We start from the raw sequence: 17,593 nt of genomic DNA on the forward strand, positions 1-17,593 counted from the left end.
TGTGTGTGTGATATATTCATGCTGTGGGTGCAGGACAAAGAGAGTAGAAATAGAGAAGGTTGTATTCTGCCCATTCCAAACTCCTATGTGGCTTGTATTATCCAAATATTCTACAGAAAATATAGCCCCATGGGGCTTTTGCCTTCCTTCTAATTACTTCTTAGCTCATCTTCATCATCCTCATCATTATTACTATACCTAATATGTATTAATTATTTGTCAAGTGCTTTACATGGATTATTTTCTTTAATAGTTAAAACACCACAATGAATGAAATACTATTGCTTTCCTTACTTTACGGATGAAGAGATAGATGAGACTTGGAACATTTAGGCAACTTGCTCCATGCCACACAGCTAATAAGTTTCAAAACTAGGATTCATAGTCAGAGTCTGACAGAATAGCCCATTTTCATGTCCCCTCATCTATACATTTCAGTTTGTTATGCAGAGGACAATGAGAGTTTTTATTTATGTCAGTTCAATATTTAAATAAATATTTAGTAATTAAACATTGAGACCAAACAAAAGAAAGTTTTCTAAAATTTTATTTATTTATTTTAGAAAGAGAGAGAGAATGAACAGGGGAAGGGGCAGAGTGGGAGGAAGAGAGAATCTCAAACAGACTTTGTACTGAGTATGAAGCCTGACACAGGGCTTGATCTCACGACCCTGAAATCGTGACTTGATCTGATACCAAAAGTTGGATGCCCAACTGACTGAGCCACCCAGGCACCCCAAGAAGTTGACTTTTTAATGGGGAAGTTCTATCAAATTGCTTTTTGGTCTTTCTTTGGGATAGAGTAATGTGAGATAACAGAGCTACTATTCTCAAGTAAGTCTTGGGAAACTTTGGAACTTATATTAATGTACTGAGTACACAGCTTTTAAAAATCTTTGTATATGTCAAGGCACCTGGGTGGCTTAGATGGGTAAGCATTTGCCTTTGGCTCAGGTAATGATCCCAGGGTCCTGAGATTGAACCCTGCATCAAGCTCCCTGCTTATGAGGGAGTCTGCTCCTCTCTCTCCCTCTGCTGCTCTCCCTGCTCATTCTTTCTCTCTCTCTCAGGTAAATTAAAAATAAATAAATAAATAAAAATATTTGTATTTGTCAATGGGAATAATGTACACTTTGGAGGAAAATATACTATATGTATTTAATGTTATTTCCTAATCACTGCACATCTGTGTAATCTAATATGCCACCAAGTATGTATATATGCATTTTGATTTATAAACCATGTATTCTATGCTCTTCAGAACAATCTCAGGAAGTGAAACTTGCGTTGATTTTTCCTTTAAAAAATAATAGAAAGCTTAATAAGTTGCAATGGCATCATATAAAAATTCATGACTAATAATCATGACTCTTATGTTGTCTTTTCTTGTGGATTAACTGTACTAGCATTTCACTCCACAGAAGAAGGGCTTAGTGGTTGAGAACTTGCACCAGAAAATCAGATTGATTTAAGCTCAAGTCCCAGCTTGCTGTATGAGCTTGAGAAAATTAATTATCTTCTCTATACTTAACTTCATTTGTAAACATAATAATTGATAAACATGCTGACACCAGTATTTCCCTGGTACTGTAATAGACACTGGTTATATATGGAGATAACAAAAATAAATGCAAAATTAAAGTTATGATAAAATGTTAACTAACCAGGGATATCTGGGTGGCTCAGTTGGTTAAGCATCTGCCTTCAGCTCAGGTCATGATCCCAGGGTCCTGGGATTGAGTGTCTCATCAAGTAAATAAATAAATAAATAAATAAATAAAATCTTTTAAAAATATGTTAAATAACTAGAATTTAGGTAAAAATTTAAAGAGAACAAATAAAATTATTATAAGTACACAAAACCTAGATACATGGTACTTTAAAACCATACAATACAGGAAATTAATCTAGTCATGGAAGTAAAGGAAAGCTTTCTTTGAAAACTTCGTGGTTTAGCTGAAATAGAGTGGACTAGTAGGCAGTAGCTAAATTAAGAAAATGAAGATTGTTGTGAGTATTAAATTAAATCATACATAGAATGTACAATGCCTGACACATAGTAAGTAGTCAATTAAATGTTACTTTAAAAAATTAATCCATTTCTTTCCTTTTTTTTATTTGTCAGAGAAAGAGAGTGAGAACACGAAAGCAGGGGGTAGTGGCAGACAGAGGGAGAAGCAGGCTTCTTGCTGAGCAAGGAGCCTAATGAAGGACTCCACCCCAGGGTCCTAGGATCATGATCTGAGCCCAAGGTGGATACTTAACAGACTGAGCCATGCAGGTGTCCCTAAGTGTTACTTTCCATTAATATTATCTCAATTTTTGTAGGTTTTTTTGCTTATGTTTTGATTATCTACTGCTGCAGAACACATCATCTCAAAACTTGGGGATTTAAAATAACCATTTTATTATATCTTCTGATTTTATAGGTCAAGTTTTGAGAAAAATCTCATCCAGGCCCTGGTCCATGTGTCCCTGATCCATGTGGCATCGACTGAGATATCTGAATCTGAAGGATTTATTTCCATGATAGCTTGTCTTAATTACACATATATATCTGGTGCCTTGGTGCTCATTGCACCACATCCACTACTTCCTCTCCAGGTTGCTTGGACTTCTTACAGAACAGTGTTCTTAAGATAGTCATACTTTTATGGCAGCTCACATCTCTAATGGTGAGTGTCCAAAAAACAGGTAGTAGAGACATCTAATCTCTTAAGATCTGCACCTGTAACTGGCACAGTGTCACCTCTAACATATTCTGTTGGTCAAACACTCAGAAAGCCTGCATAGATTTAAGATAAAGAAATATTGACTACACCTTTCAATGAAGACTTCCAAAGAAATGGTGGTCATCTTTAATCTGCTATAAAATTGGGAATTTTATATTTATTATATACACATTAAATTTATCTACAATGTCTACTATGATTAGGAAAATCTATATAATTAATCTTGAAAAATTTAGTCATTGAATGTCAGATGTGGGTTCTAGCCCGAGCTCTATTTAAATACCCATGTGACTTTTGGCAAGCCAGTTATCCTCTCAGGGCTTCCAATCATCATTTATCAGTTGTTGGGTATCTTCTAGGGCAAGACACTACACCCAAACATAAAAAATAAATAAATTGGATACCTTTCCAAAAAGAACAGATATCTGGTTAAGGTTGGAACAAATTATTTCTAAGCTACAGAATTTCTTCCAGCTCTAAAAAGGTTTATGATTTGAACAGATTTATTAATTTGGCAGAAGATGAAGAGTAATGTTTGTGCCAGATATGAAATTCATCACATATTTGTACTTTCGATGGTCAGAGAAATTGACCTATATAGGACAAGAATAAAAGCTCTTCAAACAGTTCTCACTTATGAAGTGTTTTCCCATATGATAAAAGAGATGTCTTAGGCTGGATCTATATCTACATAATTTTATATTTTTCTAGAATGTTTGAGTAGTTTTAAACTATTCTCTTCAAAATAGATTTTTAGAGTGATGTTCATTTGTTTTCATGTATTTTTTTTATTTCTTTGATTTCTTGGTAAACCTATTCATTGTTTAGTAGCATGTTTAAACTCCATGTATTTGTGGACTTTCCAGATTTTCTCTTATGGTTGACTTCTAGATTCATAGCATTGTGGTCAGAAAAGGTGCATGGTGTGTCTGCAGTTGTTTGGTATTTGTTGAGGCCTGTTTTGTGAACTAATATGTGATCTATTCTGGAGAATGTTCCTTATGCTTTACTTGAAAAGAAAGTATATTCTGCTCTTTTAGGATGGAATGTTATGAATATATCTGTTAAGTAAGTCTGGTACAGTATGTCTTTCAAAGCCATTATTTTCTTGTTTATTTTCCTTTAGACGATCATTCCACTGATGTAAGTGGGGTGTTAAAGTCCCTTACTATTATTGTGTTTTTATCAATTAGTTCCTTTATGTTTGTTATTAATTGTTTTACATATCTGGGTGCTGTTACTGTTGGGTGCATAAATATTTATAATTGTTAGATCTTCTTGTTGAATTGTCTATTTTATGATTATATGCTCTTCTTTGTCTCTTGTTACAGTCTTTGTTTTAAAGTCTAGTTTGCCCATATAAGTATTGTTACACTAATGTTGTTTTGACATCCATTTCCTTGATGAGTGTTTCTCCATCCTCTCACTTTCAAAGTGCAAATGTCTTTTGGTCTAAAATTAGTCTCTTGTAGTAGGCAACATATAGATGGGTCTTGCATTTTTATCCTTTCTGACACCCCATGTCTTTTAATTGGAACATTTACTGCAAATTCAAATAAATTATTGATAGATATTTATTTATTGTAATTTTATGACTTGTTTTGACATTGTTTCTGAACCTTTTCTCTTATTTTCTTGACTTTCTAAATTTTGGTCTCTCCTTCACACTTAAAGAATCCCCTTTAATATTTCTTGCAGGGCTGGTTTAGAGGTCATGAAATCCTTTAGTTATTGTTTGACAGGGAAACTCATTATCTCTCTTTCTATTCTGAATGATAGCCTTGCTGAATAGAATATTCTTGGCTGCAGATTTTTCCCATACAGCACTTTGAATGTATCATGGCACTCCCTTTTGTCTTGCCAAGATTCTGTGGAGAAATCTCAAGCTAGTCTATGGGTTTTCCTTGTAAGCAGAAATAAATGATATAGATACAAACAAATAAACAAAAAATACAACATAACAAATCAATAAAACCTGAAGCTGGTTCTTCGAACAAATTAATAAAGTTGATAAACCTCTAACCAGATTTATCAAAAAGAAAAAAGAGTACCCCCCAAAATAAAATAATAAATGAGAGAGGAGAACTAAAAATGAAAACCACAGAAATAAAAACAAATCACAGCATCCATTCTTGATAAAAACTCTCAAAAATGTAAGAATAGAAGGAGCACATCTCAACACCATAAAGACCACATATGAAAGACCCACAGCTAATATAATCCTCAAAGGGAAATACTGAGAGCTTTTCCTCTATCATCAGGTACAAGACAAGGATGTCCACTCTTTCCATTGTTATTTTGCATAGTACTAGAAGTCCTAGCCTCAGCAATCAGACAACAACAAGAAAAAAATGTCACCCAAATTGGCAAGGAAGAAGTCAAACTTTCACTATTCACAGAAGGCATGATACTTTATGTAGAAAACCTGGAAGACTATCAAATAATTGCTAGAACCGATATACAAATTCAGTAAAGTCACAGTATACAAAATCAATGAATAGAAACTTGTTGCATTTCTCTACAACAATAATGAATCATCAGAATGATAAATCAAGTAATAAATCCCATTTACAGTTGTATTAAAAATCATAAGATAACTAGAAATAAACCTAACCAAAGAAGTAAATCTGAAAACTATAAAACACTAATAAGAGAAATTGAAGATGCCACAAAGAAGTGGAAAGATATTCCATGTTCATGAATCGGAAAAACAAATATTGTTGAATGTCTACCCTACCCAAAGCAACCTGCACATTTAATGAAAACCCTGTCAAAATACCAACAGCATGTTTCACAGAGATAGAACAAACAATTCTAAAATTTGTGTGAAACCACAAGAGACCCTTAATTGTGAAAGCAATCTTGAAAAAGAAAAGCAAAGTTGGAGGCATCATAATTCTGCTGTATTACAGCTATATTACAAAGCTGTAGTCATCAAGACAGCATGGTACTGACACAAAAACAGACACATTGATCAATGGAACACAATAGAGAACCCAGAAATGGACCACAACTCTATGGTCAACTGATCTTCTACAAAGCAGGAAAGAATATCCATGGGGAAAAAAAAAAAGTCTCTTCCACAAATGGTGTTGGGAAAACTGGACAGCAACATGCAGAAGAATAAAACCAGACCACTTTCTTACACCACAGACAAAATAAACTCAAAATGGATAAAATACCTAAATGTGAGACAGGAATCTATCAAAATCCTAAAGGAGAACACAGACAGCAAGCTCTTTGACATAGGGCATAGAAACTTCTTACTAGAAACATTTACAGAGGCAAGGGAAACAAAAGCAAAAAACAAACAATTGGGACTTCATCAAGATAAAAAGCTTCTGCACAGGGAAGGAAACAATCAACAAACCTAAAAGACAACCTATGGAATAGGAAAAGATATTTACAAATGACATATTTGTGAAGGGTTAGTATCCAAAATATATAAAGTACTTATCAAACTCAACACCACAAAAACAGGTAACTCAGTTAAGAAATGGGCAAAAGACATGAATAGACTTATTTCCAAAGAAGACATCCAGATGGCTAAGAGACACATGAAAAGATGTTCAACATTACTCATCATCAAGGAAATACAAATCAAAACCTCAATGAGATACCACCTCCCAACTGTCAGAATGGCTAAAATTAACAATACAGGAAAAAAACAGACATTGGTGAGGTTGTGCAGAAAGGGGAACCCTCTTACACTGTTGGTGGGAATGCAAACTGGTGTAGCCATTCTGGAAAACACCTCAAAAAGTTAAAAATAGAAGTACCCTATGACCCAGCAATTACACTAGTAGGTATTTACCCAAATGATACAAAAATACTTATTCCAAGGGGCACAGAGAGCTTAATGTTTATTTAGTTTTTAAGATTTATTTACTTATTTGAGAGAAAGTGAGAGAGGAACAGAGTGGGGTGAGGAACAGAGAGAAAGGGAGAAAGAGAATATCAAGTAGACTTCCCACTGAGTGCAGAGCCCGACATGGGGATCAATTTCACAACCATGCGACCATGATGTGAGCCAAAATCAAGAGTTGGACATTTAACAGACTGTGCCACCCAGGCCCTCCTCACCCTGATGTTTATAGCAACATTATCAACAATAACTAAGTTAAGGAAAGAGCCCAAATGTCCATCAAATGATAAATGGATAAAGAAGTGGTATGTGTGTGTGTATATATATATATATATATATATATAAATATATATAAATATATATATATAAAATGGAATATTACTCAGCCATCAGAAAGAATGAAATTTTGCCATTTGCAATGACCTGGATGGAGCTAAAGTGTATTTTGTATAAGTAAAATACGTGTTAGTCAGAGAAAGACAAATACCATATGATTTCACTCATATGTGGAATTTAAGAAATGACATAAACAAGTAAGGGAAAAATAAAAAAGAAAGAAAGAATGAAATCAAGAAACAGACTCTTAATGATAGAGAACAAATTGATGATTGCCTGAGAGGAGGTGGGTGGCGGGATGCGCTAAGTAGGTAATGGGGTTTAAGAGTGCACTTGTTGTGATAAGCACATGGTGATGTTTTGAATTGTTAAATCACTATATTGTACATCCAGAAGTAATATGACACTCTCTGTTAACTAACTGGAATTTAACAAAAAACTTAAAGAAATAAAAATAAAATTGAAAAAAGATATAAAAATTATAAACATATATAGACTCTGGAAAAAAATCAGAATCCTAAAATAAAAGCAAACATTGACAATCTTGAAGAAAGAAACAGCCAGTTCTAAAATAACAGTTGGAAAGGTCAATATTAAATTTTCAGTAATGGAGAGAATATCTATATAGATCAGTAAGAGATGGAGGATTTGAATAACACTATAAACCAAATGTAACTAATAAATGTTTATAGAACAGTACAACCGATAACATAAGAATGCACTTACTTCTCAATTGTACATGGAACATTATCAAGAATAATTCATAGTCAATTATAAAAATATTGAAACCATACAATGTATCTTCCTAAAGACAAGAGAGTGAAGTTAGATGTCAATAGTGGAAGGAAAAAAATAAAATATAACTAATATGTTGAAATTATAGTAAACTCTCTTAACTAATAAGTCAAAGAGAAAATCATAAGTGAAATTAGACAATATCTTGAAATGAAGGAAGAGAAAAATAATACACACAAAACCATTGAGGAAGACTGATAGCAGTGTCCAAAGGGAAACATACTATGTAAATGTTCACATTAAAAAATACGAGATATTTCAAATCAGTAATCCAACAGTATGACTTATGGAGCTAAAAAACAACAGGAAACTAAATTCCACACTAGCAGAAGGAAAGAAATAATGAAGATTAGAATGGAAATAAATAAAAGAGATTATAAAAATAGATAAAATTAATACAACTAAGAGTTAGTATTTTGAGATTAAAAAATTTGATAAATGCTTAGCTAAATTGTCTATGAAAATAAGAAAAAATACTCAAATAACTAAAATTAGGGGTGAAAGGGGTAATATTGTTGCTGATTTTACAGGAAAAATGGATTAAAACAGAATACAATGAACAATTGCACCCCAACAAATTGGATATTCTAGATGCTGCAGATAAATTCCTTGAAACACACAACCTACCAGATTGATCATGAAGAAATAGAGTGAATAGACTTATACCTAGTTAAAAGATTGAATCAGTATTCAAAAACATCCTGACAAAGTAAAGCCCAAATCGAAATAGAGCAACTGGTGAAATCTAGCAAACATGTAAAAAAAAAATTAACACCAACCCTTTTCATAATCTTCCAAATAATTAGAGAGAACACTTTTAATTTAATCCATGAGGGCAGAATTACCTTAACACCAAAGCCAGACAAAGTTACTTCAAAAGAGAACTATGGACCAATATTCCTTATAAATATTAAATTCCCTCAACAAAATACTATTAAACAAAATTCAATAGCATATCAAAAGAAGTATATACTACAGGTAAGTTGCCTTTATTCCTGAAATGCAAAGATGTTTCAAAATATGAAAATCAACTAATGTAATTAATTAACAACATTAACATACTGAAGGGGAATAAATGATCATCTCAATGTGGAAAATGCTGTTCACAAAACCTAATACACTTTTATAATGACAATTTAGAAAAAAATTGGAAATACAGTTCTCTTCCCCTATTCACATGAGATACAGTCCAAGATCCCCACTGGATGATTGAAATAATGAATGGTACTAAACCCTATATATACTATATTTGTTTATATACATACATACATAAATACCTATGATAAAAGTTTAATATACAAATTAGGCACAGTAAGAGATTAACAATAAATACTAATAAAATAAAACAATTATAGCAACATATTATAATAAATGTGTGAATGTGATCTCTCATTCTCTCTCAAAATCTTATTGTACCGTGCTCACACTTCTTCTTGTGATGATGTGAGATAATAAAATGCCTACATAATGAGATGAAGTGAGGTGAATGTGATAGGCAATGTGACATAGCATTAGGTTACTATTGACCTGACCATATATCAGAAGTAGGATCATTTGCTTCCAGACTGTAGCTGACCACGGAAACTAAAACCACAGAGAGTGAAATTCTGGAAAAGGTGGGACAACTACAGAAGAAAACTATCTCAATAATTATGGACATATTTGAAAAACCCACAGTTAACATCATAAAAGACTCAATCATAAAAGACTAAAAGATTTTCCTCTAGTACTAAGAATAAGAAAAGGATGTGGACTTTTGCAACTTCTACTTAGTAGAGTACTGTAACTTCCAGATAGAGCATTTGGGCTAGAAAAACACATAAGTATAACCAAATTAGAAAAAAAAGAACATAAAATTATATCCTTTTGCAGACAACAGGATCTTACATGTAGAAAACTCTAAAGATTAAGTACACACACATGAGTTGTTAGAGCAAACAAAGTCATCAAAGTTGTGGGAAATAAAATCAATATTTGCATTAATATGTTTATATACCAAAAAGAATAAAATACATAAGAATAAATTTAATTTAGGAAGGAATATATTTGTACATTGAAAAAATAATATTAAAGAAGACACAAATATATGAAAAGGCACTTTGTGTTCCTTTGGATTGGATTGATTGGAAGACTTAGTACTGTTAAGATGTCACTATTAACCACACTAAACAAGTAAGAACTATTAAAAGGGATCCTTTGAGTGGAGAGAGGGCTCAAAAGAAACAAAGATGAGAAAGGAAGAGAGAAAATCTACAAGAACAGTAACTTTATAGGTAATACAATGGTATGAAATTCACATCCTTCAATAATTACTCTGAATGTAAATGGACTAAATACTCCAATCAAAAGACACAGGATATAAGATTGGATTTAAACAACAACAACAACAACAACAACAACAACAACAACAACAACAAAACAAGACCCATCAATGTGCTGTCTACAGGAGGCTCATTTTAGACCCAAAGATGCCTACAGATTGAAAGTGAGGGGATGGAGAACCATTAATCATGCTAATGGACACCAAAAGAAAGTTGGAGTAGCAATCCTTATATCAGTCAAATTAGATTTTAAACCAAAGACTGCAACAAGAGATGAATGGGGGCACTATATCATAATGAAGGGGACAATCCAAAAAGAAGATAAAACAAGTATAAATATTTATGCCACTAACTTGGGAGCAGCCAATTATATAAACAAATTAATAACAAAATTAAAGAAACACATTGATAATAACACAATAATAGTAAGGAACTTTAACTCCCTACTCACAGAAAAGGACAGGTCATCTAAGCAGAAGATCAAAAAGGAAACAAGGGCTTTGAATGACACACTGGACCAGATGGACTTGACAGATATATTCAGAGCATTTCATCCTAAAGCAACAGAATGTACAATCTTCTCAAGTGCACATGGAACAATTTCCAGAACAGATCACATACTGGGTCATACATCAGGTCCCAACTGGTACCAAAAGACTGGGATTATTCCCTGCCTATTTTCATACCACAATGCTTTAAAATGTGACTTCAATCACAAGAGAAAATGTGAAAGGAACACAAATATATGGAGATTAAAGAGCATCATATTAAAGAATGAATGGGTCAACCAGGAAATTAGAGAAAAATGTTTAAAATTTCATGGAAACAGGGCGCCTGGGTGGCTTAGTTGGTTAAGCGACTGCCTTCGGCTCAGGTCATGATCCTGGAGTCCTGGGATCGAGTCCCACATCGGGCTCCCTGCTCAGCAGGGAGTCTGCTTCTCCCTCTGCCCCTCTTCCCTCTCATGCTCTCTATCTCTCATTCTCTCTCTCTCAAATAAATAAATAAAATCTTAGAAAAAAATTCATGGAAACAAATGAAAATGAAAACATAACTGTTCAAAACCCTTGGGATGCAGCAAAGGCAGTCCTAAGAGGAAAATATATAGCAATATGAGTCTTTCTCAAGAAACAAGAATAGTCTCAAATACAAAACCTAACTTTCCACCTAAAGGAGGTGAAGAAAGAACAGTGAATAAAGCCTAAACCAAGCAGGAGAAGAGAAATAATAAAGATTAGAGGAGAAATAAAATGAAATAGGAACAAAAAGAACAGTAGAAGAGATCAATGAAGCTAGGAGCTGTTTTTTTGAAAGAATTAATAAGATTGATAACCCCTAGCCAGATTTATCAAAAAGAGAAAAGACTCAAATTAATAAAATCATGAATGAAAGAGGAGAGGATCATGACCAACACTGAAGAAATACAAACAAGTAAAAGAATATATTATGAGCACCTATATGCCAATAAATTAGTCATTCTGGAAGAAATGGATACATTCCTAGAAACATATAAACTACTAAACTAAAACAGGAAGAAATAGGAAAACTTGAAAAGAACCATAATCAACAAGGTAATTGAATCAGTAATCAAAAATCTCCCAAAAAAAGAGAGTCCAGGACCAGATGACTTCCCAGAGGAATTCTACCAAACATTTAAAGAAGAATGAATACCTATACTTCTCAAGCTGTTTCAAAAAATAGAAATGGAAGGAAAACTTCCAAAACTCGTTCTTTGAGGTCAGCATTACCTTGACCCTAAAAACAGACAAAGACCCCAGCGAAAGGAGAATTACAGACTACTTTCCCTAATGAACATGGATGCAAATCTCTTCACCAAGATACTAGCCAATAGGATCCAATAGTACAATAAAAGGATTATTCACCACGACCAAGTGGGATTTATTCCTGGGATACAGGGGTGGTTCAATATCCACAAATCAAGCAACGTGATACACCACATTAAAAAAAGAAAGGTAAAGAATCATATGATCCTCTCCATTGATTCAGAAAATGCATTTGACAAAATACAGCATCCTTTCTTGATTAAAAATTTCCGCAGAGGAGGGATACAGGGAACATATATCAATATCATAAAACCCACATAAGAAAATCCCACAAGGAATATCATTCTCAATGGGGAAAAATGAGAGCTTTTCGCCCACAAATGTTAGATCTCATATAGAAATTCAGCAAAGTGGCAGGATATAAAATTAATGCACAGAAATCAGTTACATTTTTATACACTAGCAATGAGACAGAAGAAAAAGAAATTAAGAAATCAATCCCATTGGGAGGGCCCTAGGGCTTGTCCTGAGTGTGGCGCAGCTTGAGGAGACCTTGGCAGATGCCTGCAAATCCACTGCGTGGGGGCGCCTGGGTGGCTCAGTTGGTTAAGCAACTGCCTTCCGCTCAGGTCATGATCCTGGAGTCCCGGGATTGAGTCCCGCATCGGGCTTCCTGCTCAGCAGGGAGTCTGCTTCTCCCTCTGACCCTTCCCCCTCTCATGTGCTCTCTCTTCGTCTCTCTCAAATAAATAAATAAATAATCTTAAAAAAAATCAACTGCGTGGTTTGGGGGCGCTTGAAAACCTCAGCGGGCGGCGCGCTGGGAGGGGCGCGTGGAGCGGTGGGGGCAAGGAGTCGGGTGGCAGGACGGGTGACCCGGAGCTCAGCGCCGGCGGGCGCGGGTGTCCCAGCGATGTGTGGGGCTGAAGCGGCATCGGAGCGGCGGCGGCGGCGTCGGCGGCGGCGGGCTCGACCTCAGCTTCGCAGCGGTGCTGGCGGCGGAGACGGAGGAGCAAGTTCCTCATTAGGACCTGGCGAGCCCAGGCCTAATCGATGGCCCCGCGAGGCCTCTGCATAGCGCCCCGGACGTGGACCCTCCCCGCCTCGCCCTGCCCCAGGAGCCTGCCTTCCCGGCAGGGGATGAAGCCGGGAGGCGGCCGTACGGGGCCCAGCACAAAGACTTGTCCCCGGGGGCCTCCGCCGCCAGCCTAGAGCCCCCGCCGAAGCAGAGCCGGGGCCGGGGCCCCCTCATCCCTGCCGGTCCCTGGGGACGGCTGCTGCCAGTCTCCCCGAGGCCCAGGGGCCAGAGCGTGGAGCCCCTTGCTCCCTTGGCTATGGTGGGACCGGGCAGCTGTTCAGCCTCCGCCGCTCCCGGCCGTAGAGGCCTCACGGAGCACGTCCGGGGAGAGCGACATGGAGAAAGCCATCAAGGAAACTCCATTTTAGAGGAATATAATATCAGTTGGACTCAGAAGCTGGGAGCTGGAATTAGTGGTCCAGTTAGAGTCTGTGTAAGGAAATCTACTCAAGAACAGTTTGCACTGAAAATTCTTTTTGATCATCCAAAAGCTAGAAATGAGGTACGTCTGCACATGATGTGTGCCACACACCCAAATATAGTTCAAAATATTGAAGTGTTTGCTAACAGTGTACAGTTTCCTCATGAGTCCAGTCCCAGGGCTCAACTCTTAATTGTAATGGAAGTGATGGAAGGGGGAGAGCTATTTCACAGAATCAGCCAGCACGGCACTTTACAGAGAAGCAAGCCAGCCAAGTAACAAAGCAGATAGCTTTGGCTCTACAGCACTGTCACTTGTTAAACATCGCTCACAGAGACCTCAAGCCTGAAAATCTGCTCTTCAAGGATAACTCTTTGGATGCCCCAGTGAAGTTGTGTGACTTTGGATTTGCCAAAATTGACCAAGGTGACTTGATGACACCCCAGTTCACCCCTGATTATGTTGCACCTCAGGTATTGGAGGCACAGAGAAGGCATCAGAAGGAGAAATCTGGCATCAGACCTACCTCGCCAACACCCTATACTTACAACAAGAGCTGTGACCTGTGGTCCCTAGGGGTGATTTTCTATGTGATGTCACATAGATAAATGGAACAGAATAGAGAACCTAGAAATGGACCCTCTTTTTTACTTCAAACACCACAGCTGAACTATCCCAAAGGATATGCAGAAAAAGACCATGACAGGCAGTTTTGAGTTCCCAGAAGAAGAATGGAGCCAGATTTCAGAAATGGCCAAAGATGTTGTGAGGAAGCTCTTGAAGGTCAAACCAGAAGGAAGACTCACCATAGAGGGAGTATTGGACCACCCCTGGCTCAACTCGACTGAGGCCTTGGATAATGTGCTACCCTCTGCTCAACTGATGGTGGATAAGGTGGTGGTTGCAGGAATCCAGCAGGCTCACGTGGAACAGTTGGCCAACATGAGAATCCAGGATCTGAAAGTCAGCCTCAAACCCCTGCACTCTGTGAACAACCTCATTCTGAGGAAGAGGAAATTACTTGGCACCAAGCCAAAGGACGGTGATTATATCCATGACCATGAGAATAAAGCCAAGGATTCAAATGTTGCCTTGGAAAAGCTCCAAGATGTGATTGTTCAGTGTATTCTCCCCATGCTGGAGAGAATGAAGTTGAAAAGTTGAATGAAGCAATGGAGGAGGCTTGGAAGTATAACCGGGAATGCAAACTCCTAAGAGATACTCTGCAAAGCTTCAGCTGGAATGGTTGTGGATTCACAGATAAAGTAGATTGACTAAAACTGGCAGAAATTGTGAAGCAAGTGACAGAAAACAAACCAAGTCCCATGAATCCCAATAATGACAGCTTCAGACTTTGTTTTTTTAACAATTTGAAAAATTATTCTTTAATGTATAAAGTAATTTTTATGTAAATTAATTAATCATAATTTCATTCCCATATTACTTAAAGATGCTGCATAGATTTAGATAGAGGACTTATTCATAGTATGGTTCATTTGTTTGTTTTTAAGAAAAGCTCAGTTCGTAGAGATATACTATTACTCTAGGACTGTTTTCTGGTATGTTTGTAAGATGACAGATGGTATCGTCAGACAAAATTGTTTTATTTGTAATAAAGTGTACAAAAGCCATTTGCCAGTGGTAGACAAAGGACTGGTTATACTGACCTGTTTAGTAAACAGTTGAATAAAAAAGAAAAAAGAAAGAAAGAAATCAATCAATCAATCCCATTTATAATTACACCAAAAACCATAAGATACCTAGGAATAAACCTAAGCAAAGATGTAGAGGATTTGTACTCTGAAATCTATAGAACACTCAAGAAAGAAATTGAGGAAGACACAAAGAAATGGAAAAACACTCTATGCTCGTGGATTTTAAGAAAAATTATTGTTAAAATGTCTATGTTACCCAGAGCAATCTACACATTCAATGCAATACCTATCAAAATAACATTTACATTTTTCACAGAACTGGGACAAATAATCCTAAAATTTGTATGGAGCAAGAAAAGACCCCAAATAGCCAGAGGAATGTTGAAAAAGGAAACCAAATCTGGTAACATCACAATGCCAGACTTCAAACTGTATTACAAAGCTGTAATCATCAAGAGAGTATGGTACTGGCACAAAAACAGTCACATAGATAAATGGAACAGAATAGAGAACCCAGAAATGGACCCTCAACTCTATGGCCAACTAATCTTTGGCAAAGCAACAAAGAATATCCAATGGAAAAAAAGTTTCTTCAACAAATGATGTTGGGAAAATTGGACATCCACATGTAGAGGAATGAAACTGGAACATTTTCTTACATCATACACAAAAATAGATTCAAAATGGATGAAAGACCTAAATGTGAGACAGGAATTCATAAAAATCCTAGAGGATAGCACAGCAACCTTTTTGACCTCGGCTGCAGCAACTTCTTGCTAGACACATCTCCAAAGGCAAGGGAAACAAAAGCAAAAATGAACTATTCAGACTTCATCATAATAAAAAGCTTTTGCATAAGGAAGGAAATAGTCAACAATACCAAGAAACAATCTACAAAATGGGAGAAGATATTTGTAAATGTCTCATCAGATAAGGGGCTAGTATCCAAAATCTACAAAATCTTATCAAACTCAACACCCAAAAAACAGAAAATCCAGTCAAGAAATGGGCAGAAAGCAATGTCCAGAATAGTCAAACTGTGGAAATAGCTGAGATGTCCTTCAACAGATGAATGGATAAAGAAGAGATATGGTCCATATATACAATGAAATATTACTCAGCCATCAGAAAGGATGAATACTTACAATTTGCATCAACCTGGAAGGAACTGGAGGGGATTATGCTAAGTGAAATAAGTCAAACAGAGAAAGAACTCACTCATGTGTAAAACATAAGAAATAGTGCGGAGGACATTAGGGGAAGGGAGGGAAAACTGAGTGGGAAGAAATCAGAGGAGACAAACTATGAAAGACTCTGGACTCCAGGAAACAAACTGAGGGTTACAAAAGGGAGGGGGTGGGGGATGGGGTAACAGGGTGATGGGTATTAAGGAGGGCACATGTGGTGATGAGTACTGGGTGTTATACACAACTAATGAATCATTGAACACTACATCAAAAACTAATGATGTACTCTATGTTGGCTAATTGAACTTAATAAAAAAAGGAAAAGAAATTAAAAAAAATAGACACAGTACATGAACAGACATTTCTCCAAAGAAGACCTATAAATGGCCAACGAACACATGAAAAAATGCTCAACCATCACTAAGCATTAGGGAAATACAGATCGAAACCACCTCACACTGGCAGAATGGCTAAAATAATGTCAGGAAACAACAAATACTGGCAAGGATGGAGAGAAAGGGAAACGCTTTTACAGTGCTGGTGAGAATGCAAGCTGGCACAGCCATTGTGGAAAACAGTATTAATATTCCTCAAAAATTTAAAAACAGACCTACCTTATGACGAGCAATTGCACTACTAGCTATTTACCCAAAAGATACAAATGTAGTGATCTGAATGGGCATCTTCACCCCAATGTTTATAGCAGCTATGTCCACAATAGCCAGACCATGGAAAGAGCCCAGATGTCCATCGACAGATGAAGGAATAAAGAAGATGTGGCATATATACACAATGGAATATTACTCAAAAATAGAAAAAATGATATCTTACCATTTGCAATGACGTGTATGGAACTAGAGGGTATTATGCTAAGCAAAATCAGTAAGTCAGAGAAAGATAATTATTATATGATTTCACTCATATGTGGAATTTAAGAAACAAAACAAAAGATCATAGGGGAAGGGAAGGTAAAATAAAGTAAGATGAATTCAGAGAGCGAGACAAACTATAAAGACTCTTTTTTAGAAAAGATTTTACTTATGTATTTGACAGAGAGAGCGAGAGAGCACAAGCAGGGGGAGCAGTAGTAAGAGAGGGAGAAGCAGGCTCCCCACCAAGCAGGAAGCCCCATGAAGGGCTCAATCCCAGGACCCTGAGATCATGACCTGAGCCAAAGGCAGGTGCTCAACCATATGAGCCACCCAGACTCCCCAAAGACTCTTAACTATAGGAAACAAACAGGGTTGCTGGAGGGGTAGTGGGTGGGGTGATGTGGTAACTGGGTGAAGGGCATTAAGGAGGGCATGTGATGTAATGAGCACTCGGTGTGTATAACAGTTGCGTATAGCAACTGATGCATCACTAAATTCTATCTCTGAAACTAAAAATACATTATATGTTAATCAATTGAATTTGAAT

General features: G+C 36.5%; 2 pseudogenes; one reads left to right on the top strand and one right to left on the bottom strand.

Annotated features, from left to right (window-relative positions):
* LOC112822662 (cytochrome c oxidase subunit 6A1, mitochondrial pseudogene) overlaps window positions 1-17,593 on the bottom strand; it is an 824,062-nt pseudogene that overhangs the window by 576,680 nt on the left and 229,789 nt on the right.
* On the top strand, window positions 13,244-14,671 carry LOC112812832 (MAP kinase-activated protein kinase 5-like; annotated as a pseudogene).

Source organism: Callorhinus ursinus, unplaced genomic scaffold (genome assembly GCF_003265705.2).
Source record: "Callorhinus ursinus isolate GAN/ISIS: 27379988/994484 unplaced genomic scaffold, GSC_fseal_2.0 scaffold40, whole genome shotgun sequence".
NCBI lineage: Eukaryota > Metazoa > Chordata > Mammalia > Carnivora > Otariidae > Callorhinus > Callorhinus ursinus.